Source organism: Dermacentor albipictus, chromosome 7 (assembly GCF_038994185.2).
Source record: "Dermacentor albipictus isolate Rhodes 1998 colony chromosome 7, USDA_Dalb.pri_finalv2, whole genome shotgun sequence".
NCBI lineage: Eukaryota > Metazoa > Arthropoda > Arachnida > Ixodida > Ixodidae > Dermacentor > Dermacentor albipictus.
This window is the reverse complement of record NC_091827.1, coordinates 136,771,384-136,798,320: the sequence shown is the minus strand read 5'-3', so window position 1 is coordinate 136,798,320 and position 26,937 is coordinate 136,771,384. Positions and strand designations below refer to the sequence as shown.

At 45.2% G+C, this 26,937-nt stretch overlaps 1 protein-coding gene and 1 pseudogene across 7 annotated transcripts in view; both read right to left on the bottom strand.

The window, feature by feature from the left end:
- Window positions 1-26,937, bottom strand: part of LOC135897804 (uncharacterized) — a 419,017-nt gene that overhangs the window by 348,774 nt on the left and 43,306 nt on the right. The gene's annotated exons all lie outside the window — the stretch shown is intronic.
- Window positions 9,987-11,740, bottom strand: LOC135897802 (uncharacterized; annotated as a pseudogene).

Sequence of the window (26,937 nt, the reverse complement as noted above, 5' to 3'; positions counted from 1 at the left end):
ATTTTTTAGATATAGAAACAGTGCGGTGTAAAATTTTTTTTTGGGGGAGGGGGGGGTTAACGAAGTTGTTATTGGTACAGTGTATCGCCCACCTGGGACAAGCGCAGCATCTATCGAAAGACAATGATTTCACACTATCTGCATGTACAACAGAAAAACGTTATTGCAGCAGGTGATTTTAATGTTCCTGGAGTACTGTGGGACAGCATGTTGCTAGGAAATAGGGAATGCGAGTCCGCCACCGCACTAATTGAAATGCGTTTTTCGCACAGTCTTCACCAAGTTCTGAATGAATACACTCGTGTCCAGCAAGCCAGAAAATTTATCCTTGACCTTATACAGTGAAAGCTCGTTAAATCGAACTTCAATATTTCGAATTTATGGATAATTCGAACTGTACGATTTGGTCCGGCCAAGCTCCACAGAAGTCTATGTATAAAAAAGTCCGTTAATTCGAACGCGAGAAGGTTCCCTCACGGATAATTCGAACTACGCTCGCCTGGCACACGGCCAGAGAAACGCGCCTACTGCCTACGCACAAGGCTGTATTGCCTCCTAAACGGAGAGAACGGCGAGAGAAGGCAAAATAGGAAAAAAATCTAACCGACGCGGGGTCAGCCAGAAGGCAGCGGCGGCTGCCGCCTCTCCGTTCTACGTAACCTCCAAGACTTCTTGCCCGTTGCGAATCTCGGAGACTTTGCAAACCTTGTACAGCTGCTAATGTTGTGCGGAGATGGCACGGCAAGCGCCAAAATACAGCGAATCAAGTACGTCGCAGCTGCACTTGCAATCAAGAACCAACGAATCAGGGCCTTCGCCACCTTCACATATTCGGCGTCTTTGTCTCGACAGTCTTCATCGGTTGTGTACCTCTGTTTTCAGCTTAGGAGGTATCGGCCATCGCGATTGATTGTGATGGTGTTGCCTTGGCTAACGTGATTGATTGTGATGGCGATTGATTGTGATGGTGAAGCCTTGGCTAACGTTCGTTTCGGTGGACATCGGTGGTGTGGCACAGTCGGACACAGAGCTTTGACTTGAAGATGGCGTGTGCCCGCGGCACACGCCATCACTTTCTGACACGCCAAATTTCTGACATTCCTTACTGCTTCCAAATCACAGTGTACTGTTTCTCTCCTTCACTTTCGTTAGTTCGAACTTTCGTTAATTCGAACTGAAGCGGCTTCCCCTTGCGGTTCGAATTAATGAGCTTTTACTGTACACCTGAGTGAAAACGTGCTCCACCGGCCACACAAAGTTGAGATTTTTCCTGGAATTTCTTATCATTCCATTGTAGGCATAACACTGACATTGCAGCAAAATGGAAATGTATCCAGACATGTTTCGACCTACAGCGACTAAAATATGGTTGATTATATGGCTATATTTGACAATTTGGACATTTCATTTGAATGGTTGAAGCAGCTATGTCTTCAACAAAATAAGGATATAAACAATGTTTAGCTAATGATTAAAGCCTTCGTACACAAATGCATAACCCAGTTTGTGCCCTTGAGGGAAAAATAAATTGTGTGCATAACCCCTGGATACTTATTTACATATGCTGTCAAATTTCATAGCAAGATATTGCAGGATGTTATGCATACATATGTCAATCAATTGAAGAATACATTTGAGTGGCAAAAAGAAAACAATCAGAAAAAAACAATATCAGGAAGAGCTAGTTGATTAATTAACATAATTAGGTAATAGGTTGGCATATACATCCCTTGATAACTCGCACAAGGACCCCTCAAGGCCATTCCAAATCGCAATTGTATGCAGAAAAAAGGAAAACCTAAAAGAATCAATCGTTGCATTCAATGGAACAATGTTAAGACTATGACTACTTCTGGTGGGCCGAGAAGAAGGGTTAGTGAAAACAATAGGTGCATTGACATAAGTTTTCCCATGAGCAATTTTATGTAGCAGAACAACACGGTCACAAGTACGTCTATGGGCCAGAGGCTTCAGTAGCAGCTTACTAGCATGCGATATCGGTGAGAAATGGCGGTCATAACAATTATATATAAACCTTATGGCCTTTTTCTGAATAGACTCAAGCATGTCCATGTCTTTGGAATGATGTGGTGACCACACTACCGATGCGTATTCAAGTAGAGGCTTTATTTGTCAATTTAAATTTTCAATTCAGTCTTTATTTTTCTCTTGGACAGAGAAGGAGACAGGACTAAAAGCTCGCAAGCTTGACAGAGGTCCTGCCCCCTTTATCAACTTGGCAGTACAGTAAACAGGCAGAGATTTTCAATTTTCCAAATAAACACTGAAACAAAATAACAAAACACTTTGTAAACAGCAGCGCTATGCATTGCGGCACAAACATAGGTATTAGAAAAACAAGTAACTGGTCATGGGGAAACAAAAAAAAATAATAAAAATAACAAGTATAGGTTTAAACTGAGTGCAACATTACGTAATCTGGCTAAGCAAAAATCGCGTAATAACATCACTTGAATGCTGAAAGGGGGTCAAACAATTCTTTGTTTAATTTATTTAATAATACTGGAACAGTATAAGAAAGAGACTGCTCGGTATAATATGCTCTAGGTGTCGGCACTAACCAAATTTCTTTATGTCTAGTCTGCAGGATATGCGTGTTTTTCTCAAGTTTTGCCAGATAACTAATATAATGTTCATCACTGTGTGAAGAGCGTTTATAGATCATTAAAAGTCTATAATGGTATAAACTATAGATTGGCAGGATTTCATATTTTAAAAACAAGTCATGTGTGGGGGAACAATAAGGAACACCAGCAATGCATCTTACAGCTCTTTTTTGAAGAAGGTGAAGCTTGGATAAATTTGTGACACCCGTAGTGCCCCAAACGGTACAACAATATTGCAAAAGAGAAAGAACTAATGAGTTGTATAGCAATAGCCTAACTTTCACAGGAAGAATACCGCACAGCCGCAACACGACACCGACAGCTGAAGACACTTTTGATCTGATATAGTCAACATGATCATTCCAAGTCAAATGCTTTGAAAATATAACGCCAAGGATTTTAACAGAATCTACAATTTCAACAGTATCAGAGCTTAAGAACACGTTCAACGGCCTAGAAATTATCTTTCCTTTTGGAAAGTACAGTATTATTTTTGTCTTTTTAGAATTAATCTTCAAACAATTTGATTTTGACCACGTATTTAATGCACTCAGTGTTTTGATTGCTTTCTCTTCAATGTCATTTTCTGATCTCCCGGTTATGAACACCGAAGTGTCATCAGCGTAGGATACAATCTTTCCATCAGTTACACATTGCACAATATCATTTATATAGATTAAAAATAAGAGCGGTCCCAATATGCTTCCTTTGGGGACTCCTGCATAAATATTTTGTATTGAAGACAACGAATTTTTAAAGTCAACATATTGTGTTCTGTTCGACAAACATAATTTCATAAGATCGTGAGCTTTTCCTCGGACACCATAGCTTGCCAGTTTATGTAGTAAAATTCTGTGGTTTATCCAGTCAAAAGCCTTAGTAAAATCTATATATATGCCTGCACCTATTTCCTTATTTTGAAACATATCTATAATGATTTCTTTTTGAGTCAGTAATGCTGTTTCAGTGGATCGATTCTTTCAAAATCCGTGCTGAAAGTCAAGGAGCAGGTTATGTTTTTCAATGAAAGACAGTACCCTACCATGCATTAATTTTTCTATACCCTTCGAGAACACTGGCAGTATGGAAATAGGACAATAGTTACGAATCAGATGTTGTCGCCGCTTTTAAAAACCGGTATTACTCGAGCCATTTGCAGTGCCTTTGGAAATACAGCGGTAGATAATATGAGATTGTAAATGTGAGTAACAGCGGGGCATATTAAGTGAAGAACATGTTTAATGGGCGCTATTTGGAGACCAGTTGCATCTACTGACTTGCTATCTTTAATATTACTTATGCACGAGAAAACTTCTGTGCAGTTCGTGGGCGCAATGAAGAGGGATGATGGACAGCTGCTTCCCTTCATGAATTAAATGTAATTTTGGCTGCACTCTACCTGACTCTGAGATGCCTGTAAAATAAAGAAATTGATGGAAGCGTCAGCTGAACAGGTCCCATAAATTCGTTTTCCTTCATGCTGAAAGTTTTCTGAAGTATCACGGGTATTTTTTTTGCAATAAACAATTCAGTTTTCACCAGATTACATCCGATCGCTGTACTTCAGGGATCCAAAACACATTTGTGAAATAGGCGTCTCGAGCCATTTTTAGTTTTGATGTTAGATTATTTCTGTACTTTTTGAATTGCCGAAGCAACTCTTCATCTTTTGATTGTACAAATTGTGCGTACAATCGGTTCTTATGCTTGATCATTTGAAGCAAGTCGGACGTCATCCAGGGTTTCCGTGCTTTTGATGACGTGGCTGTCTTTCTTAGTGGAAAATGTGCATCATATATAGCCCTGAATGTAGTGATGAAGTTAAGATAAGCGGTATCACTACTATCTTCCTCGAAAACGTCGTTCCAGGTCTGTTGGCTAAACGCAGCAAGAAAGGATTCAAGATTTTTTTTTCGTTATAGATTGTATATAAATTATTTGCCTTTTGTAATTAACATGTACAGCCTTATTAGCTATCATGACGATTCCAAGATGATCACTAATGTCGGTATAAACTACGTCTGCAGTTACTAAATTACTGTCAACATTTGTAATGAATACATCTAATAAAGATTCACTTTCTAAAGTCACTCGCGTCGGCTTTGTTATTACGCAAAAAAAACCATTAGCAGCAATTAAATACTGGAGTTCTTTTTGGGATTGACTCAATGAAAGCATATTTATGTTAATATCGCCAGCTAGAACCATATCTATGGACTGATCAGATGCGTAGCTAAAAATCTTTTCAAGAAATTCAAAGAAATGATTAATGGCACCAGATGGTGGCCTGTAAATGACACAGAAAAGTTTGTTAGAACTTCGTAGAGTGAGCACTTCGTAATCAGCAGTTGTCGTCGTGTATTCTACGACTATTTCGCACGATAATGTTTCTATAAGCAGGAGCGCGTCGCCGCCTCCCCTTTTATCTTCGCAGTTTTGATAGAAGCAATGATAGCCAGGACGGTGAAATACAATTGATGCTGATGTGTACCAGGTTTCAGATAACATGATCGCTGTAAGTGACACTCCGATAGTATCGAGTATAACAGCTAATTCATCTTCTTTGTTTGTTAAGGATTTGACGTTTAAATTAAAAACTGACAAAACAGATTTTTTTTAGTTTCACTATATGCTTAATTTCGTGTGGCTGATAACCCATGTCGAGAAACAAATTTTAGGTGTCTGCAAGTAAAACTACACAATTTGACACAAATCATCAAACTTGGTGATCGCTATGAGTGCCGAGGTATCCGTTCTGCGCACAAATATTTTGCCATTCCGAGTCCATGCATATTTCCACTTGCACTCCTTTTTTCTTTGCAGGGTTCGTACAGACTCAAAAGGGGAAAATTCAAGGATATTCAAGGAATTTCAAGGCTCAGTGGGAGTATTTTCAAGGACTCAACACAATGCTACATGCAGCAGTTTTCAATATCAGGTACAAATTTTACTGAACAAAGTCGAGAAAAAAAAGCACTTAAAGGAACAGCTTATATTGCACTAAACCAAGATAATATTACTGAACAAATTCGAAAAAAAAAATTGTTTCTAGGAACAGCTTGTACTGCACTAAACCAACATAATATTATTGAAGAAAGTCGAAAAAAAAAAACATTTCGAGGAACAGCTTGTACTGCACTAAACCAACATAATATACCGTATTTACACGATTGTAAGTCGACTCGAATGTAAGTCGACCCCCCCATATCGCGTGACCGGAAAAAAAAAAAAAGAGAGCATACCCGAGGGCGCATTCGATAACGAAATTTTATTAGTAGCTGACATGGTCACTGGACTACTCGTCTTCACTAGTGCTGCCATCGTCATCGTTGCTGCGGTCCCGCAGCGCGTCGTGGTCCAGCGAAATTTCAAATTTGGCAAACATTTTGCAGAACAGCAGCCCACGCCAAATGCACCCAACCACACGCAGCCGTCAGGGAGGCTTTATTGACAGGTCCGGTTGGCATAATTTCCCAGTCTTCTGCCGCCAGCCACTCTTTGTACTCACGGCGGAGCAGAACCTTAAAATTAAGGCGAAGGTCCGGGCTTGTTTCATCACCACGTCGCACTTCACTGGCAGGGACCGATCACGCATTTCCGCGACGTACGCCGCAAGCTCAGCCTACAGCTCCGGAAAGCGTCCAGACTTCGGCACGTGGGAAATTTCTCACTTGCCGTCACAGGTGAAAATTTCGCTTCGCTGCAGTCGCCACTCTCGCACCACCCGTTTAGAAACATCGAAATTGCGGCCCGCTGCGCAGCGATTCGTTTCTTCGGCGTAAAGGATGGCAGCCCTCTTGAACGCTGCTGTGAACGAGTCCCGAACGATTAGTGGGCCTGGAGCACTCATGACTACTGGGGAAGCATAGAAGTAGCACGCAGCCGGCAGTCAAGTACAACGCGTCTAGCCTTTAAACAGAGAAAGAGAAACCCGCGAGCGGCGTCTGGCCTTCCGTGAGCTACCGGATGGATGGATGTTATGAGCGTCCCCTTTGGAACGGGGCGGTGGCTTGCGCCACCAAGCTCTTGCTACTATGCTGCCTAATATCCTACCTAGGTTAACCCATGAGAAAAAAAAAACACACTATGAACTACCACGTCCAAATTTTCTGTTACCCTATTGCGAACTGTGCTTTTGTACGTCTCCGTCCTTTGTCGTTTCCCTACTTTTCTTCCACCAATCCTCCAATCGCCTCTTACTGATGTCTATTGCGGACCTGTTTGCTTTACCACTGCTCCCGCTGAACCCAAGGGCTTCAAGGAGGCCAGTGGTGCCTAAATCGACCGCTGGATAGATGTCTTCACATTCTAATAAAATATGCTCCGTCGTTTCCCTAGCTTTACCGCAGCAAGCACATGCTTCTTCTTCCTTCTTATATCTCGCTTTATACGTGCGTGTTCTAAGGCATCCCGATCTCGCTTCGAAAAGTAATGAGCTTCCCTTTGAGTTATCATAAATGGTTTCTTTCCTAATTTCGTTTTTTCCCCTTAAGTAGTTACTCATGGCAGGTTTCTTTTCCATTGCCGCCACCCATGAGATTAATTCAGCCTCTCTGACTTTCCGCTTGACCTTCTTTGTTGCTGTGTTGCCCACCCCACAGGCCGCATACTTGCTGGTAAGCTTCCTAGTTCTTTTCCTCCACTGTGAATCAATGTTTTGCCTGTACAGATACCTGAACACTCTCCCAGCCCATTTACTTTCCTCCATATTCCTCAGCCGTTCTTCATACTCAATTTTACTGCGAGCTTCCCTCACTTCAAAACTAGTCCAGCCCATATCCCCTTGCACAGCTTCATTTGTAGTCTTCCCGTGAGCGCCCAATGCGAGGCGACCCACTGACCTTTGGTTCCCGTCGAGTCCTGATTGTACCCCTGATTTAAAGCAAACAACCGCATTTGCAAAAGTAAGTCCTGGAACCATTACCCCTTTCCACATACCTCGGAGGACCTCGTACCTATTGTATCCCCATAGCGCTCTGTGCTTCATTATGGCTGCATTTCTCTTCCCCTTGACTGTTATGGTTTTTTCCTGTGTTTCCATATATCCGTTGCCTTCGTTTATCCATATACCAAGGTATTTATATTCTGTTACCCGAGGTATTTCTTGGCCCTGTATCTCCACTGTCTGTTCACTGTTTTCATTGAATACAATAACACCTGATTTTCTAACACTAAATTTCAAACCTAAATTGTTGCCTTCCTGTCCACAGATATTAGCCAGACATTGCAAATCACTTTGCTTGTTTGCGAGCAACACAATGTCGTCCGCATAAAATAAACCTGGGAGTTGCTGCTCTATTACTGTACCTGCCTGTTTGTATGAGAGATTAAACCCGATATTACTTCCTTCTAGCGCCCTCTCCATCCTCACCATGTACATCATAAACAGCAGCGGGGATAAAGGGCACCCCTGCCTCAGTCCCTTGTTGATATGAACTTTCTCCGCGCTCCTCATCCCTTCCCATTCAACGCAAACAGTATTTTCTAGGTAAATCTCTCTCAAAAGCTGTATACAATCGTTACCTAAGCCTTCCCCTTCCAGAATATCCCACAAAATGCTGCGGTCTACGTTGTCGTATGCTCCTGTAACGTCCAAAAAGGCCACATACAACGGTCTGCTTTCTGCTTTTGATATTTCAATACACTGAGTAAGAACAAACAAGTTATCATCCAAACGCCTACCTATTCTAAAGCCATTCTGAAGCTCTCCCAAAATGTCATTATTTTCTGCCCATGCTTGAAGCTTTAATTTGATTGCCTGCATTGCTAGCCTGTATATTACCGATGTAATGGTCAACGGTCTATACGAGTGAATTCTGTCTTTCTCCCCCTTACCTTTATAAATTAAATTCATTCTACTTTGTCGCCAACTGTCTGGTATTCGTCTATCTTTTAAAGTTTTTTCAACTGCTTTCACGAGAGCTTCCTTACTTTTTGGTCCCAGTTCATTTATCAGCCTAACGGGAACCTCGTCTAGCCCTGTGGCTGTGCGCTTAGGAATTTTCTCTTCCGCTTTCTTCCAGTTTAAATTTGTAAGCACTAGCTCCTTTCCCCCTTGGGTCTCTTTCATGCTCTTTTTTTCTTCAAATACAACCTCGTCCTTGCCTTGGAAAGATTCGGCTGTTACTTTTTGGATGTAATTTATTGCTGCTTCTCCTTTCAGTCTGTTTTCATCTTCGTCTAGGATATGTTGTTGTATTGTTGTTGATTTCCTGCCTAATAATTTTATGTGATTCCAAAATATTCTAGGTGCGGCCTTCTTTTTCTCACGTATTTCTGACAACCAACTTTCACTTTCACCTTTTAATTTTGCTTGCACCAGTATTTGAACCATAGACTTTTTCTCCCGGTATATTTCCCATTTACCGGTTACTTCATCCTGTGGCAACTGCGCCTTCTTTGCCTGCCTGTGCTCTCGAGATGCTTTCTGTCTTTCGGCGATCGCTTCTCGTATCTCCTTGTTCCACCAGCTTTTCGGTTTCTTTTTTCCTTTCCAATGAACGTGTTGTTTCTCTTTCCGTATTTCTGTCGTTACTACACTTAGAAGCTCACCATATTCCCACCCCTTACTTGGCGACTTGCCAATTTCTTCCTCCACTCTAGTGACTATATTTGCTATTTGTTCAGCGTTCAAATTTGGGCTGGCCATTTTGCTTTCGTTGCTCTCTTTCCCAACTACATATCCCATTTTCAAAATGATGCGTTTATGGTCACTGCCTATGCTGCTAAACCCTTCCTCATCGATGACCATTTCTCTCAACTTATCATGAATTCCTTCTGTCATCAGACAGTAATCAATGGTCGATTGCCGGTTTCCCACTTCCCACGTGATCTGTCCTTCACACTTAGGCCCTGTATTCACGATCACGAGGTTATGTTGCTCGCAAAGGTCTAGCATTGACTTCCCGTTATTGTCGGTATAGCCATCTAAATCCGATACTCCCCACAAGCGCCGCCGTTCTGAGGGTGCCGCCACAAATGGGAACAGCCGCGCTTCCATCAACTATCGACACCCCCTCCCCCATGATTGTTGCATGCACTGTAAAACTCTCGAAAATGTTGAAAAACCCTTCCGAAAAGCGAACAAACACGCGGGATAGCGAAAAGATACGGGTAGGGCCATAGAGCAAACATAAAATTGTAACTACATTGTAGCTCCCGTTGGTATCGCTTTTATTGGCGGGGCCATGTTTTGGTTTCGATTGTAAGTCGACCCCCCAACTTCAGACTTTCAAATTTAAAAAAAGGGGTCGACTTACAATCGTGTAAATACGGTATGTTCCGTCTTGAAAAACACACTGCAGTGCATTGCACCAATGTCGAACAGCAATCCATTCTGCAAAAGTGCTAGTGGCAACTTCAGGGGAGCTCCTGCCGCTTTTCCTGAATCTTCTGGTTGAGGCTACACAGTTCCTCAGTCTTGCTTCGTGCAGCCTTCCTCAGACTATTTGATCTGACCACATACTTCAGATTATTTGCTGCTTCTGCCTTTTCGGCATAGGTATCCGCTGAAGCCTGGAGGTCAGCTATTGTTGCCTCGAGTTTCTTTTTCTTTTTTCTTTTTTCATTGCGTCAATCTCTTCGTCAATGCAACGCCTCTTTGATTTCCTTACTTGATCACATTGCTTCTTTTTTTCTGCTTCCAGATATGCAGCATACTGCTGCCGGGCAGCTGATACAGCAGTCCTCAGCTCTTTTGTAATAGGGACGTTAAGGACGCCCCCTGCCTTGTCCACAGCATCGCACACAATACGTTGCGAAATGTACGACAGGTCCTTCAGGTTTTCTACAGCAACCTGGCGGTTCACGCTAAACCCTCGCTCCACAGTAGCCTGTCCGTGGCTGAGCACGAGCAAAAGTTTGACAACCTTCCACAGTTCCCCACATGATGAATTAAACTTCATCAGCTCAGTCAAGAACTCGTCCAACCTGTTTACGTTCTTCTCAAACATTCGCAGGTTATGCATCTCTTCCTGCAGGAACTCGGTGTACTCCCCTAGTACAGTGTCTCTTTGGTGCTCAGACATTCTGCCCGCTGTAATGAGGGCATCCAACACTCTTCTGAAGCCGGCCAGGCACTCATCTGGTTTAGTACACATTTGTCATGGGTCCAGAGAGGACAAACTCCTCACGATTGGGAATCTCAGTGGGCTTCTCTCAAGCACCTTCTTTGTCACACTGATGAAGAAGCGTTTGCATTCCATGCGGAATTGGAACACGTCCTTTTGGCTTGCTTTAGTTTTCCTGACAGTCTGTTCAGCGGCATGGCCTACATCCACCTTTTCAAGTGGAGTGTGGTTCTCGGTGCTTTCAATGTCCACCATCAGCAGACCAGTGGCTCCTTTTGCTGAAGACAAGACCGAGCACTTCAGAAACTTCGTCAGTAGCTTCCTGACCACAGTTTCCAAGTCCCTTGCAAGAAAGAACACCATGGGCTGATCCGTTTGGTACTCAGTGAGGAATGGCATGAGGGTCATGGCCACACCCAGCGCAAATTGAAGCTTTGCTAGCAGTAGGTCATCACTGGCAAACTCACACAAGTTGTGAAATGATCCACACTTTGGGGGGTTTACTTCCTTCTTCCTTGCAGCTGCAATAAACTTCTTAATGTCACACCACAAGAGCAAGGCTCTCTCTATCACAGGCACATTCTCCAACCACCAGTGAGCAACAAAGTTCAGGGGAAAAGTATCCTGACCAGTAACTGCTGAGAAGTCCTCCCTTCTTGCAGGAGAACAATGGAAAAGCGAGCTCAGACTGGAGAGCAGACAGTCAAGTCCCCACTTACATGCTGTAACACCCGCCCTGTAGGCGTTGTGCATGGTGTGGAGGCCACAAGTCCCAATGTCCAGACATTGAACTTGGTATGCTTGATGCAGGTGCTCTTGGAAATTCTTGAGTAACTTCAGGTTAACATTGGGACCATCCATTGAAATCTGAAGAATTTTCTCAAGAGGGAAAGGCTCGAGCGCAGTCAGCAGCGTTCCTTGGATGTCTTCGGATGTCGAGTGCCCGATAAACACCGAGGTATAGTACCTCGTTGCCACCTTGTGAGACGAATTCCAAAACCGGATGTGAACATCCAATTGTTTCCGCTGGAGATAGTCGTTCATGGACTCGTCGAAGAGTACCACGTAGTAATCGCAATCTTTTATATCCCGTTGCAGAGCAGATAAAAAGAAGGGCCTCGGACCAGGGCACGTCACATAGGCACATTTTTTCTCTCCGCAAGAAAATGCTTTGGCCACGCCACTGTCCGGGAACATACGCTGGAATAGCTGGCCTGCTTCCGACAACGACCGATAGGAGAAATGCGATGTGACAACTTTCAAAGTCCACAGAATCTCCGCGTTCGTCACCAGCTCGTGTGCCTTGCAAGCATCGTCTAGATTTCCCTATTGCGAAGGAGGTGGGACAGCTGACTGTTTCCCCGTACTTGGAACTAAGTACCTTCGCACCGAACTGTTGGCTGCAATCTCCATGACACCAGCATGCTTAGCACTCTTCATATGGCTCGTTAACGCCGACTCGCCCATGTTGGTGATATCGAAGGTCTTTCCGCAAGGCCTGCATCTTGCACGGTGCTCACTCATCGTATCTAGTGCAATCCAGTCTTTGTAAGCCTCGTTGTGAAGCCACGCGCCTTGCAATTTGTTTTTCCCAGGCATTTGCTTTGTATTCAGATGTTTCAGCCGCAACAAGTCGGGTGCAGAAGCGACGGCAGAATGCAATGCCGTCAACCACCATAACAAAGCGCCAATATCAGATTGGATTGAATCGGCTCAGTTGGCTTCAGAGCCGAGTTGCTCCAGTGTGGCTAACCGTCGTGCAATATTGGCTATATTAGCACACACTGATTTTTTACGCCTGAAATGCACATATTGAAACACGGTACTGAAAATACAAATATTTTAACTGCGTTTTTTTTAAATAATAGTCATTTGCATGTACTACGCTAGGAATTCAAGGATTTTCAAGGAGCAGCAAAAAGTCCAGGATTTTCAAGGGCCTTGAAAACCAAATATTCAAATTCAAGGGTTTTCAAGGTTTTCAAGGACCTGTGCGCACCCTGCTTTGCATTTGCCGCACCGAACAGCTTTTTCATGGAAGGGCTCAAGTGCTCATTAATGAAGATGGGGGTTTTGGGTTCAAGTTCAATGTCCTCTGACGTTATCCTCAGCTTTCGAGCTTTCTCAAGAAAGCGGTCACGAACTGATCTGCGAACAAACTGAACCACTGTAGTTGGCGCTTCTGTATTCCCTGTAGTTCGAACGCTGTGACAGACCTCGATGTCTCCACTTTCAAGGGGCATCTTAATAACCTTCGCTACCTTTTTTGTGATATCCATGACATTCTTGTCTTGGGTCTTCGGAACACCTTTCACTTCAACGTTGTAACACCGCATGTACTGTTCATTTTGTAGAAGTTTCACTTCATGCTCTTGAACTTGAGCATGCAAAGCGTCTCGTTCCTTTTCTAGTTTTACTACGGATGTTCTTAGCTCTCCATTTTCCAATTCAACGCGGTTCACGGACGCTTTCATTTCTTCATAACTCTCGTTTATGAAGCCTAGACTGTTCTTTATCTCGCGGATGTCCTTTCTTATGTCCCGTTCGAGACTTTCCCGTAGTTCGAGGAACTCTTGTTTAAGTTCTCGTTTCAGTTCCTCAAAAAGTTTAACAAGTTGCTTTGACATTGCCACTGGACAAAGGGGAAAATAAGCTTGCAGCTCAGATGACGCAATGACGCAATGACAACAACAGTACACAAAAGCAAGTACAAGCAACAGTTGGTATGCAACAGCAGCAGCAGTCACGGCAAACGGAAAAAAAAAAAAGCTCCCAGGCTAGTAGGGCAAAATTTCACCAACCTGAGAATGTACAGCAAAGCGCTTAGCAAAGCGTGCGATCGCCGTGACTGCTGCTGCCAAGTAAGGCGTCGATGCGTTCTTCGCCGGCTTTTCTGCTCTCCGCCAGGAATCCACGCAGGCGCAGTACACTAGGTCAGGAAATGCCCTTGAAGTACGTGGTCCGATGATGGTCGTCGTGTCCAGCGATAGCCGAAGTCAAACCGCTCGCAGATATAGCTTGGCCGGCACCTGAGAATGTACAGCAAAGCGCTTAGCAAAGCGTGCGATCGCCGTGACTGCTGCTGCCAAGTAAGGCGTCGATGCGTTCTTCGCCGGCTTTTCTGCTCTCCGCCAGGAATCCACGCAGGCGCAGTACACTAGGTCAGGAAATGCCCTTGAAGTACGTGGTCCGATGATGGTCATCGTGTCCAGCGATAGCCGAAGTCAAACCGCTCGCAGATATAGCTTGGCCGGCACCTGAGAATGTACAGCAAAGCGCTTAGCAAAGCGTGCGATCGCCGTGACTGCTGCTGCCAAGTAAGGCGTCGATGCGTTCTTCGCCGGCTTTTCTGCTCTCCGCCAGAAATCCACGCAGGCGCAGTACACTAGGTAAGAGAATGCCCTTGAAGTACGTGGTCCGATGATGGTCGTCGTGTCCAGCGATAGCCGAAGTCAAACCGCTCGCAGATATAGCTTGGCCGGCACCTGAGAATGTACAGCAAAGCGCTTAGCAAAGCGTGCGATCGCCGTGACTGCTGCTGCCAAGTAAGGCGTCGATGCGTTCTTCGCCGGCTTTTCTGCTCTCCGCCAGGAATCCACGCAGGCGCAGTACACTAGGCCAGGAAATGCCCTTGAAGTACGTGGTCCGATGATGGTCGTCGTCATCTGTATTCCGTTAATTTACATTCTTTAGTAGCATCTCATGTAAGTTCCTTTTAAGAAAACCCAATTTTCTAAACGCCTTGTTGGTTATACAGTTAATGTGAGCATGCCATTTCAGATCAGGGGAGAAAGTACCACCAAGGTATTTGAACGTGTGGACGCTTGAGAGCTTGTGTGCTTCATTAAAATATGTAAATTGTAATGGTTCTTTTTTATTGGAAAAAGTCACTGGTACGGTTTTCTTAAAGTTAAGTGACATTTGTTATGTCCTGCTCCATTCGCAAAAACGGGCAAAGACTTCATTCAGCTCCAACTGATCATGATTACTACTTATAGTAGAATAAAGGACGCAGTCATCAGCATATAGTCTTATTTTGACAGAAGTGCCTGCAGTTACTTCAACGACACCATTTACATAGACAACAAACAGCAAAGGACCCAAGACAGACCCCTGTGGTACACTGGATGTAACATTGACACGAGATGAGTCATCATCATCGTCAGCCTGGTTACGCCGACTGCAAATTAAAGGCCTCTCCCATACTTCTCCTACAATGCCGGCCATGTACTAATTGTGGCCATGTCGTCCCTACGAACTTCTTAATCTCATTCACACACCTAAGTTCCTGCGGTCCCCTGCTACGCTCCTCTTCCCTTGGAATCCAGTCCGTAACCCTTAATGACCATCGGTTATCTTTCCTCCTCATTACATGTCCTGCCCATGCCCATTTCTTTTTCTTGATTTCAACTAAAATGTCATGAACTCGCGTTTATTCCCTCCCCCAATCTACTCTTTTCTTAACCCTTAACATTATACCCATCATTCTTCTTTCCATAGCTGGTTGTGTCGTCCTCAATTTAGGTACAACCCTTTTCGTAAGCATCCAGGTTTCTGCCCCGTAGGTGAGTACGAGTAAGACACCGCTATTATACACTTTTCTCTTGAGGGATAATGGCAACCTGCTGTTCATGATCTGAGAATGCCTGCCAAACGCAGCCCAGCCCATTCTTATTGTAGATGAGTGAACATGGTTAAATGCAACAAACTGGGTTCTTCTACTTAGGTAGTCCTGTATCCAACCTAGTAGTTTATAATCATGAATTATTGCCTTGAGTTTAATGAGAAGCTTTTTATGACACACTGTGTCAAAAGCTTTACTGTAATCAATAAAAATGGCATCAAGCTGTCCTCTAAGGTTAAGTGTGGATGCAATATCATGGGAGAATTCTAGAAGTTGTGTTACCATCGAGAATCCGGAACGGAAGCCATATTGAGCATGCAAAAGAACATTATGTTCAGGTAAGTACTCAATGATATATTTATGAATAATGTGTTCCTTGCGGTCGGATGCTGGTGGCTTCACCACATGGTGCTCACTGCACATGTTCCTCTGGTTTGAGCGGTCTATAAAGGAGTGACGCAATAAAATGATGTCAGTTGAGAGAAGCGCCTTGTCCTTTCGTCTTTCTTGTATGTGTCGTTTTGCGCTAAACAAAGTATTCATCGATACGTGTTGCAATAGTTTGCAAGATGTTGATATTAAAGAAATAAATCTGTGGTTAAACATTTCCTGCTTATTACCGTCTTTGTGAATGGGAACAACCTCAGCACATTTCCAGAGTATTGGAACAGTGGATGATTCTACAGATTTAGAAAAAATTAGGGATAACTACCGACAGCTCCATTCAGAATATCGCCGTAAAAACGTATCTGGTATATTATCTGGCCCAGTACTTTTCATAGTATCGATCTTGAGTACAAGATTATGTACACCAGCTGAAGTGATTACCATACTAGGAAAAGGTGATGACTAAACAGCAGTGCAAAACGTAGGGGTGCGTCCATCACAGGTGAACACTGATTTAAAGTAATTATTAAAGGCTTCAGTAATGCTAAGATTATCTGAGCATGGTTGATTGGCAATAATGAATGAAGGAGAGCTCTGACTTGGTGGACTGATGGTTCGCCAGAACTTTGATGGGTTGTTTTTAATGAAGTATGACAAGGTGCTAATAAAATAGAAACTTTTCGCATTTGACATAGCAGATTTTAAGTTGTTTTTAAGAGTGGACAATACTGAAGCTTTCATTGGATTGTTTGCATAGGGTTGTTTGCACAGACACCTGATGCGACGAATTGGGTGCATACTTTCACGTGTGTACCAAGGGTGCTTGGGATTGCGCTTTATACCCTTGGTTGGAATGTAATCAGTTATACATTGATTGACAATTGAGCAAAAACGGTTCACTAACACATTAACAGAGGAATGGTTCACGTAACTCTAAAACTCATCAAAAGAGCATGCGAGTAACTCAGTTATGGAGTTGTCATCAGCACGTTCAAAGTTCAATACTGTCTGATGTGTAGAAAGCTTAGGCATAGTTGCTAAATTCAAATTAACAATGACCCCCTTATAATCCGACAGGCCATCAACAATATTACAATTGTAACCATTTTGTCTAAGTTGCTCATTTATGAAAACAATATCTAAAGTTGAGCTTTCACGGGTTGCGTAATTCACAATTTCCATCAGATCGAAAGAAATAGTCATGCTAACCAAGTAATCACAAATGGTTTTGTCACGGCCACTAGCAGATAGCGTTGGCCAATGTGTCCTAACAGATTGAAATTACGCACACATTTGTACCATGTTTTGGATCATTGTATCTTCCTTTTAAAATAGATAATTCATCACGCAAAATTATCTATTTGAAAAGGAAGATACAACGATCCAAAACATGGTACAAACATGTGCGTGATTTAGATCTGTTAGAACAGATTATTGCGCTAAAAAAAGAGTTCAAGGATAAAATAAGAATGATCAGAAATTCCTGCAAAAATCTCAACTTTGTGTAGCCGGAGGAACAAGTTTTCACTCAGAAATATAAGGTCAAGGACAGATTTGCTGGCTTGCTGGACACGAGTGTATTCATAAGAGAGTCCAAACAGAATTATATTAGTGTTACAATGCCAAAGTTCCTTAAAGACTCACCCCAGAAGTTTTGGAGGCACTTTTCAAAAGATAAAAAGGCAATCTCTGAGTTGAGTACGACTCAAGGCTTTATTACTAATGAAGAGGATATTGCTAATGAGCTTAAGTTTCTTCTCCAGTGTCTTTACCACAGACAATGGCAAAGTAGACGACTTTTGCGCTTCTCATTGCTTCCTTCCTCTATGCGAACGCCAGCTTTCTGAGAGAGGTATATTTAAACTATTGCTCAATCTAAAACAATGTAAATAGTCTGGACCTGGTGAAATTCCTAACGCATCTTTAATGAGGTATGCAGAGCAGATGGCCAAATACCTCTTAGTTATCTTTCAAAAATAACTGTCGTTGGGGGCTCTACGTGATGAGTGGAAATTAAGTAAAATAATCTCAATACCAAAAGGCAGAGATCTTAAATGTGTTCCCAACTACAGGCCAATTGCACTAACGTCAACACCACACAAGATTCTTGAACACGTTGTCTCCCAACAGATCAGAGGATTTCTGACAAGCAAAAATTTCTTCAGCGAGACTCAGCACGGTTTTTGTAGCAGCCTCTCGACAGTGACACAACTTGTGGAAACTGCATTTCATCTGTAAAATGCTAGATCGAAGAGGCCAAGTAGATATAATTTATGTAGATTTTCAAAAGGCCTTCAATACGGTTAGCAAAAGGTGAACAAATTCTACAAATATATGACTAAGGAACTACCATCAATCTGCTTCTCACCTTGTGACCTAATAACTCATAGTCACACTAGATTTGCACTCAATAATAATTTTCTTCTACCTAAAGTGCGAACTAACTATGGTAAACAGACTGTGGAATTTTCCGCAATATCGCTTTGGAACACTTTACCCCCTATCATCAAAAATGCGAAAAATTTATACCAATTTAAAAAAGAACTAAAATCATTCATAATAAATACTTACTGAAACTCTCCTCGTTTTTTTTTGTATTCCGTTTTTTTTTTATATTGTCCTGCTGTTAACAAGTGTTCTTATTACTCATATGCTATAAAGATGTTTCGATATTACTCTTAGTTCTCATCTATACTAGTGTTGCTTTAAACTTTGTATAACATCATAAGTGTCTTTAGCAGGAGGTCCCGATACAGTCCGACTTTGGGACCTCCTTATGTATATTACGCACATGCAATTATCTGTGTTTTTACTAATAAATAAATAAATTGTGAAATTGTGAAGGTGAATGCAGGAGCCAACGTTTCGAAAAGTGGGTGCACTGCTGTAGCTATGCGCGCTCCTGGCGCCATCTCTCGCCCACATCATCATCATCATCAGCCTGGTTACGTCCACTGCTGGGCAAAGGCCTCTCCCATACTTCTCCAACTATCCAACTACCCCGGTCATGTACTAATTGTGGCCATGTTGTCTCTCCAAACTTCTTAATCTCATCCACCCACCTAACTTTCTGCCGCCCTCTGCTACGGTTCCCTTCCCTTGGAATCCATTCTGTAACGCTTAATGACCATCGGTTATCTTCCCTCCTCATTACGTGTCCTGCCCATGCCCATTTCTTTTTCTTGATTTCAACTAAGATGTCATTACCTTCTGTTTGTTCCCTCACCCAATCTGCTCTTTTCTTATCCCTTAACGTTACACCTATCATTCTTCTTTCCATAGGTCGTTGCGTCGTCCTCAATTTGAGTAAAACCCTTTTCGTAATCCTCCAGGTTTCTGCCCCGTAGGTGAGTACTGGTAAGACACAGCTTCTATAAACTTTTCTTTTGAGGGATAATGGCAACCTGCTGTTCATGATCTGAGAATGCCTGCCAAACGCACCCCAGCCCATTCTTATTCTTCTGATTATTTCAGTCTCATGATCCGGATCTGCAGTCACTACCTGTCCTAAGTAGATGTATTCCCTTACCACTTCCAGGATGAAGAAGCCGACTAGTGCGGATGCGATGATTTCGGCTTCTGGTTTTTTCAATGATTTCGGTTGGTTTTCTTCCTCGAAACCGAGTAAATTATGCGTTAATCGACGCAGCAAGTTGTGAGGACTTCACCGGTGCCGAACGTTTCACGGTGGATGACTTTTTTGACGTTTTACGAGTGTGTGAAGTTCCGACTACGCCGTGGCAGAGCCAACCCTAGCGCGGTAGTTAGGCCTAACCTCGGCGAGGCAGTACGGGTAGGCCTGGGCCTAGCCCTGTGACCACGGGCCAAGATGGAGCGCAGGATGGAGATCGTGGAGGGAGAAGACATCTCTCAAGAAGAAGCAAGCCGCCCCGGCTCGATGACGGCACATGACTGCAAGAACGGCAAGGGGATGAGAGCAGCGACTACTACCCGTGAAGGCAACCCAAGACGTGGCGAGCCAAAGGACGGAGGCCGCACTGCCGCTCCACGGAGCGCGTACCAGCGCATCATAGCCACTTCAAGGCTCCCTCGACTGCCGAGGGACACGTATTGCATCATCGTCAGGCCAAGGGACGGCCTGAACATCCCAAAACATCTATGTGGTGCGTACTCCTTACGAGAAAAAATGTGTGCACCTACGTAAGGGCACAGCAAGTCCGACTAAGCGAAAGCACGTACCGGATCTCTGTGTACCCGGCTCCCCCCGACACGCATAAAGGAGTAATACGGGGTGTCGACATGGATGTCAACGAAGCTCAACTCCGAGCAAGAATCGTGAACCGCCGCAACCCAGGAGCCATCGAGGCCAAAAGAATGAAGAACACCACGGCTGTGGTAGTATTGTTTAAGGGTATGAAGGTGCCCAGTTATGTGTCTTGCGACGCCAGCATGTTTCACTGCACGCTATACAGGAGACACACGGAGGTTTGTTACGGCTGCGGAGGTTTAAGACATCGTGCCGACGTTTGCCCTAATCCAAACAGCAAGTGGAGCCGCACGTGCGGACAGAAATCACCAGCGGATTATCATGAGTGCATTCCAAAGTGTTCGCTATGCGGAGGTCCACATCCCACTGCGGACAGAGTATGCAAACACAGGTTTCAAGTCCCCTACATCGTCAGAAGGAGAACACCACCGGCATGCCGAGAAGACGCAGGTGGCCCGAGGAATGCAGTCACGCGACTCCAGCGTATGTACCAGCGTTGCCAGCACCCTCGGAAGAGGTCGCTCCAGGACGCCATCTACGCGGCAGCGCGACGCCAAGCGGAGCCGCTCCTGTTCCAGAGGGCGCTCGGCGTCTCGAACGAGATTTCAGGAGGAGCTCACCTGGGCAGATCGAGTGGCGAAGACGCCCAAACCCAGAAAGGTAACACGGTCGGTATCGCCAGAGCATAGTGCAGAGCGGGAAATTCAACTACTACGTCAGGAGATTGCTAGTCTCAAAGAAGAGCTATGCAAGCAGAAAGTTGCGCAGGCCATTCAAAGCAGGGTCGAGGGTGCGAAAGCGGCGGATAATGCCGTGCAGAAAAGCACGCAGAACCCAAAGTCGAGGTCAGCAAAGCCAAACGTAAGGCCCCCCCTCCACTTGAGGACGACTCGGAGATGAGCGAGTCGGAGATGGCCGGGGCGGAAAGCTCGCAGAACAATATGCTCCAAGAGTTACTTAGGGTTTCCACAGAAAATCAGGCAAGCATTAACCAGCTCGCGCAGTGCATGGGAGCATTTGAGAGTACAGCAGGAGCTATAGAGAATAAAGTAGTAGCAGTTGAAACAAGATGGCGATAAAGGCCAATTCAAAGGTTCGTAGGCAAGCTGCAGCTAATGACGGTACTGGGACGGCCCCGAAGGGTCATCAAAATCTAAACTATCAAAATGGCGGGCACTCAAAAGGACCTAGTAATTTGGCAGTGGAATAGTGCTAGCTTTCAAAGGCGCAAGACTTCCCTGCAACAGTACATTACAGCTGAGGCCAAAAGGCCGCAAGTAATTTTGCTACAGGAGACACTGTGTGTTACACCCACCTTCGCAGGCTACAAATCGGTGGTGGCAAGGGGGGAGTCTAAGAGAGGTATAGCTATGCTAGTGAGCACAAAGCTCGCATACGTTGAACATGACATTCAGCCAGGTCGCGGCAGAATGGAGGTGCTTCTGGTTTAGGTTATCCCCAACAGCTGGCTTAAACAAAGCTAGTTCATCCTCAATGTTTACAGCCCACCACCAGATCAGAGACAGTCTTTCCACTCCCTGTTTATGAAGGGGGCTTCGCTCGCTAGAGAGTCATCGTTAGCAATCGTGGGAGACTTCAACGCCCCACACAACGCATGGGGGTACATCAGGCAGACAGCTAAGGGCACAAATCTAGTGCGGGCCGTCGATGACCTAGCGCTAGCAGTCATCACCGATCCCCGTTTCCCCGCAAGACTGCGCACGTCGGTGGCGCGAGACACAACCCCCGATCTTGCCCTTATCAGAAATGTAGAGCAAACAACATGAGATAACAAGCAAGAAAACCTGGGCAGCGATCACTTCATCAATAGTGTTACCCTTCAGGTCAAAGCCCCCTAGGTCAGGGAATTTAAAGTGACGGACTAGGATGCTTTCTGTAAGCTCAGAAAGGAGGACACGGGTGAATACGCCAGCTTCAGCGAACTCGTCGAGACACTCAGAGCAGATGTTGAAAAATCTACAAAAACTATTCAAACGGAGCTCGAGGTTTCCAGGGTGGACCCGCACCTCGCACATCTCTTGGAAGCTAAAACCTATTTTGAGGCGATGGATAACACAAAGGCTTAACTGGAGGTTGCGGAAGAGGGTTGCCGCACTTAACAGGGAGATTGAACAGTACTGCAGCGAGTTAGCTAGGCTACAATGGGATGAAATCTGTTCAGCAGTCGATGGGCGCATGCGCACAGGCGGAAAATGGAATCTCCTTAAACACATGCTAGATGACAAGCAAACCAAAAGCAATCAAAGACAGACATTGTGCCGCCTCATTCACAGGCACAAACAAGAAGGAGGAACCGAACAAACGCTCTTAGACAAGGTAGCCAATAGATATCTCCTGCTAGGCGCAGCACACTCAGAGGAATATCCCAACATTGAACGTGACACGGTAAAGGAGCTTGATGACCCCTTCACGGAGTCCGAAATCAGAGCAGTACTCCACAACTTAAATAGCAGGTCGGCCTCAGGTTCGAACGGCATCTCAAACAGACTGCTAAAGAACCTGGATGATAGATCAATTGAGCTGCTAACGAAAGAGGTCAACAAAACTTGGGAGAATGGGCGCGTCCCGGACGAGTGGAAAGCGGCCTCGGTTGTGCTTATCCCGAAACCGGGTAAGCCCCTAAACCTTGACAACCTAAGGCCGATATCGCTAACCTCTTGTGTAGGCAAGGTAGCGGAGCATGCGATCCTGCACAGGATATCGGATTACATAGAACACAACAAACTGTTCCCGCACAACATGGTTGGCTTCCACACAGAATGTAATGCTACTCCTTAAGAAGCACATTTTCGATAACAGCACTAGGCATGTTAGGGGCATGTTAGCCCTTGACCTGACCAAGGCACTTGACACTGTATCTCATCGATTTGTCCTGCAGGCCATGGCCAGCCTAGGTCTGGGAGCAAGGTTCCAGGCTTTTGTTAGATCATTCCTCATGAACAGAACAGCCACCATCAGGATTGCACAACTCAAGTCAGATGTGTTCGCACTAGGGGCCAGAGGCACTCCCCAAGGAGCAGTCATCTCCCCCTTACTGTTCAACATAGTCATGAAGGGCTTGTCGGAAAGGCTCAGATCCCTTCCTAATATAAGCCACTCGCTATACGCAGACGATATCACGATTTGGTGCCCCGGAGGATCACTCGCAGAGGTAGAGCACTCGCTACAATCAGCCCTAGACACAACGGAGTCTTACCTGGAAGACACAGGTCTCCAACTATCCCCAAACAAATCTGAATTGTTACTTTAAAGGCCGGCCAGGCAAGGTGTTAGGGGGCTCACCCCCCTAAACCAACTTCCCATATCCCTCTTTGCAAGAAACGGGCAGGCCATTCCTCAAGTCGAATGGATCCGAATCTTAGGATTACTGATTGATGCGCGTGGATGTAACGCCAAAACGCTCACACGTATAACGGCAAAAACCGAGAGCATGCTGAGACTAGTTGCTATAGTATCCGGACGAAAGAAGGGACTAGGTGCAGACAACCTCCTCAGGATCCATAACGCTTTCCTAATGAGCCACATCAACTATGTAGCCTCAGCCTTTAACTGGACCAAATCCGAAAATAATAAGCTTAACGTTCTCATGCGCAAGAGCATCAAAAAGGTACTGGGGTTACCAGTAACCACTTGCTCGGACAGGTTAAGCAAACTCGGTATGCACAACGACATTGATGAAGTGATTGAAGCGCACGTCACCACTCAGGTAGTCAGGCTCTCGTCAACCAGGGCAGGGAGACGCATCCTAGACGAGGCCTGCATGGCTCCAAGAATACTCAATGAACAGCAAATCACCTTATCCAGGAAGGCACTGGCAACCTTTGTGGTCAGCCCATTCCCTTGGAATATGCACCCGCAATACAATCTAGGGAGGCGAAAAGCACGAGCACGGGCGATTTTACAGAAGGCCAGCGAGAATCAAAATTCGACTCTCTTTGTCGACGCGGCTCAGTATGGCAACTCTAGCACGTTCGCGTTGGCAATCATTGACGGCAAAGGGGAATTACGCTCCTCGGCCTCGGTTAGGTTTGCTTCGAGGGGAGTTGCGGAACAGGTCGCCATAGCCTTGGCCATGACTGACCCCTCGCGCACCAACGTTTTCACCGACTCACGAGCGGCCATCAAAGCTTTCGAATCGGGTAACCTAGTCCAAGAGGCTGCCTCCATTCTGGAAAAGAGAACAAACCCTGGCACTCACTTCATTTCTTGGTTTCCCGCCCATATGGGTGCGGTCATTCATCAGAACATACTTAACCTCAACGAGCTTGCCCATGACCGTGCGCGAGATCTAATGCGCGGCGGCGGCATAGAGGCCTTATGGGGACAGGATGAAATCCAGCAGAACGATCCGCTCCTTACTTTTCATGAGATAACATCTCACTATCGGCTTAGTAGAAGGGCCTATCCTCTTCCTCACCCGAAGTTAGACAGGTTTCAGTCAGTTTCACTTAGAATGCTCCAGACGGGCTCATTCCCCTCGCTGAGCTTTCTCAGCCTATCTACACAGACGTCAATTCAAGCTGTCCGGACTGTAATGAGATGTATTGTTCCTTAGCGCACATGCTCTGGCAATGCCCCGCGTTACCTAACGGCCCTCTATCCAGCGAAGCCGACTGGGAAGAGACACTCCAGAGCCCATCGCTCCAGACAAAACTAGAGGCAATCCAGAGGGCCTGAGAAAGGGCGGAACATCACGGTATTCCTGCCCCAACTTGGACGCGGCCAGCGGCTTCCGCAGGTCCTCGATAGGAGCCTCCGCTGAAGCTCCTCAGGATCCAATAAAGTTCATTGTCTGTCTGTCTGTTCCAGTGCCTCGCTACCCATTGTAAATTGCTGTTCTTTTACGAGACTGTTAAACATTACTTTAGTTTTCTGCAGATAAATTTTTAGACCCACTCTTCTGCTTCGCCTCTCCAGGTCAGTGAGCATGCATTGCAGTTGGTCCCCTGAGTTACTAAGCAAGGCAATATCATCAGTGAATCGCAAATTACTAAGGTATTCTCCATTAACTCTTATCCCCAATTCTTCCCAATCCAGGTCTCTGAATACCTCCTGTAAACACGCTGTGAATAGCATTGGAGAGATCGTATCTCCCTGCCTGACGCCTTTCTTTATTGGGATTTTGTTGCTTCCTTTATGGAGGACTATGGTGGCTGTGGAGCCGCTATAGATATCTTTCAGTATTTTTACATGCGGCTCGTCTACACCCTAATTCCGCAATGCCTCCATGACTGCTGAGGTTTCGACTGAATCAAACGCTTTCTTGTAATCAATGAAAGCTATATATAAAGGATGGTTATATTCCGCACATTTTTCTATCACCTGATTGATAGTGTGAATATGGTCTATTGTTGAGTAGCCTTTACGGCATCCTGCCTGGCCCTTTACTTGATGGAAGTCTAAGCTGTTCCCGATTCTATTTGCAATTACCTTAGTAAATACTTTGTAGGCAAGGGACAGTAAGCTGATCGGTCTACAATTTTTCAAGTCTTTGGCGTCCCCTTTCTTATGGATTAGGATTATGTTAGCGTTTTTCCAAGATTCCGGTACACTCAAAGTCATGAGGCATTGCGTATACAGAGTGGCCAGTTTCTCTAGAACAATCTGCCCACCATCCTTCAACAAATCTGCTGTTACCTGATCCTCCCCAGCTGCCTTCCCCCTTTGCATAGCTCCCAAGGCTTTCTTTACTTCTTCTGGCGTTACCTGTGGGATTTCGAATTCCTCTAGACTATTCTCTCTTCCATTATCGTCGCCCACAGCGTGAGCCTTTCTCTCTTCGCTTCTCCTCCAATGCCTCCCATGTGCGGCAACAATCAGAGTGCCGGCTCGGTGGCGGCTGATCTCGATGATGTGCTGCTGCCCAAGCCAAAACACATAGCCGCCACTGTGCGTACCCCTTCTCCCCCTCCTCTCCTCCGTGGCGGCGACCACGCAGTATTCTCCGGTTGCCAAAGCTGGCTCAGTATCAGCAGATCATGGTGCGCACTTCCCAAGCCAAAATGCAAAGCCACCTTCAGTTGACTCGCTAGCAGCGTCAGTGCCGTCAGTCAGTCGCTGCCATCTCTTTGCCGCGCAACGTTCCTGTGTGCCTACGGGCTGCTTTCCGCAACCTCCCGATAAGCGAGGCCGCTGCGCCAAGCTACACTCCGTTTGCGGTGGCTGGTGCGAAGTGTTCCACACCAGACGGATTGTCCGAGGTTCACAGATGGTTTATATTATAATGTAATCCGTTTGCCTATATATAAGTAGTTTATTTTATTCTCGGTTAGCTCTTTCTGAGCCATGAGCGAGGCAACCAGTGGAAGTCCTTCATCTGCCGCTGCTGCTAAACGAGTTGCCCGAGCAGAGGCCCAGCGCCGTCGCCGCCAGAATCCAGAGGTGCGCTACGCCGAATCGGGCATTGGTGCAGCAAGTCTAGGATATATCCGTCTATTTCTCCAAACACAAAGCTACCTTCCTGACAATCAAGAACAGGGAGTGGAGTGTCTCTTGAAGAAGTGAAGAATAAAATGTTGTAACTGTACATACATGTCTTGCTCAAATTATTTGCGTCAGTATATAGAAAAGCCGAAACAGCTGAAGAGCTGTGCTCAAATTTAGCATTAGGAAGTAACTTATTCGTTGGCAATTTTTTTTTTCCCACAATGAGAATTTACTGACCATTTTGGTACCTGTCAGGTCAATGTCTTATAGCGTGCGACGTTCCCAGCCCCCATGCAGGTCTCCCGGCCTCCCCTTTCCCGTGGAACTGGTGGACCCGCCCGCTCTTCCGCTGCATGCGTGGGGCGACGCCAACTGCGGCTTTGTTGTTGTTTGTCGTTACTCATGGTGAACTTTTAGCACACGCAATAGACAAGGACAGAGAGAGGGTGGACACATGAGCGCTTACTCATAACTGTATGTTTGGAAAGAGGCAGAACATAAAAGTGCCAGCTATCTGCACTGAGCATGTGCAAAATGAGTCGTCAATATTTATAT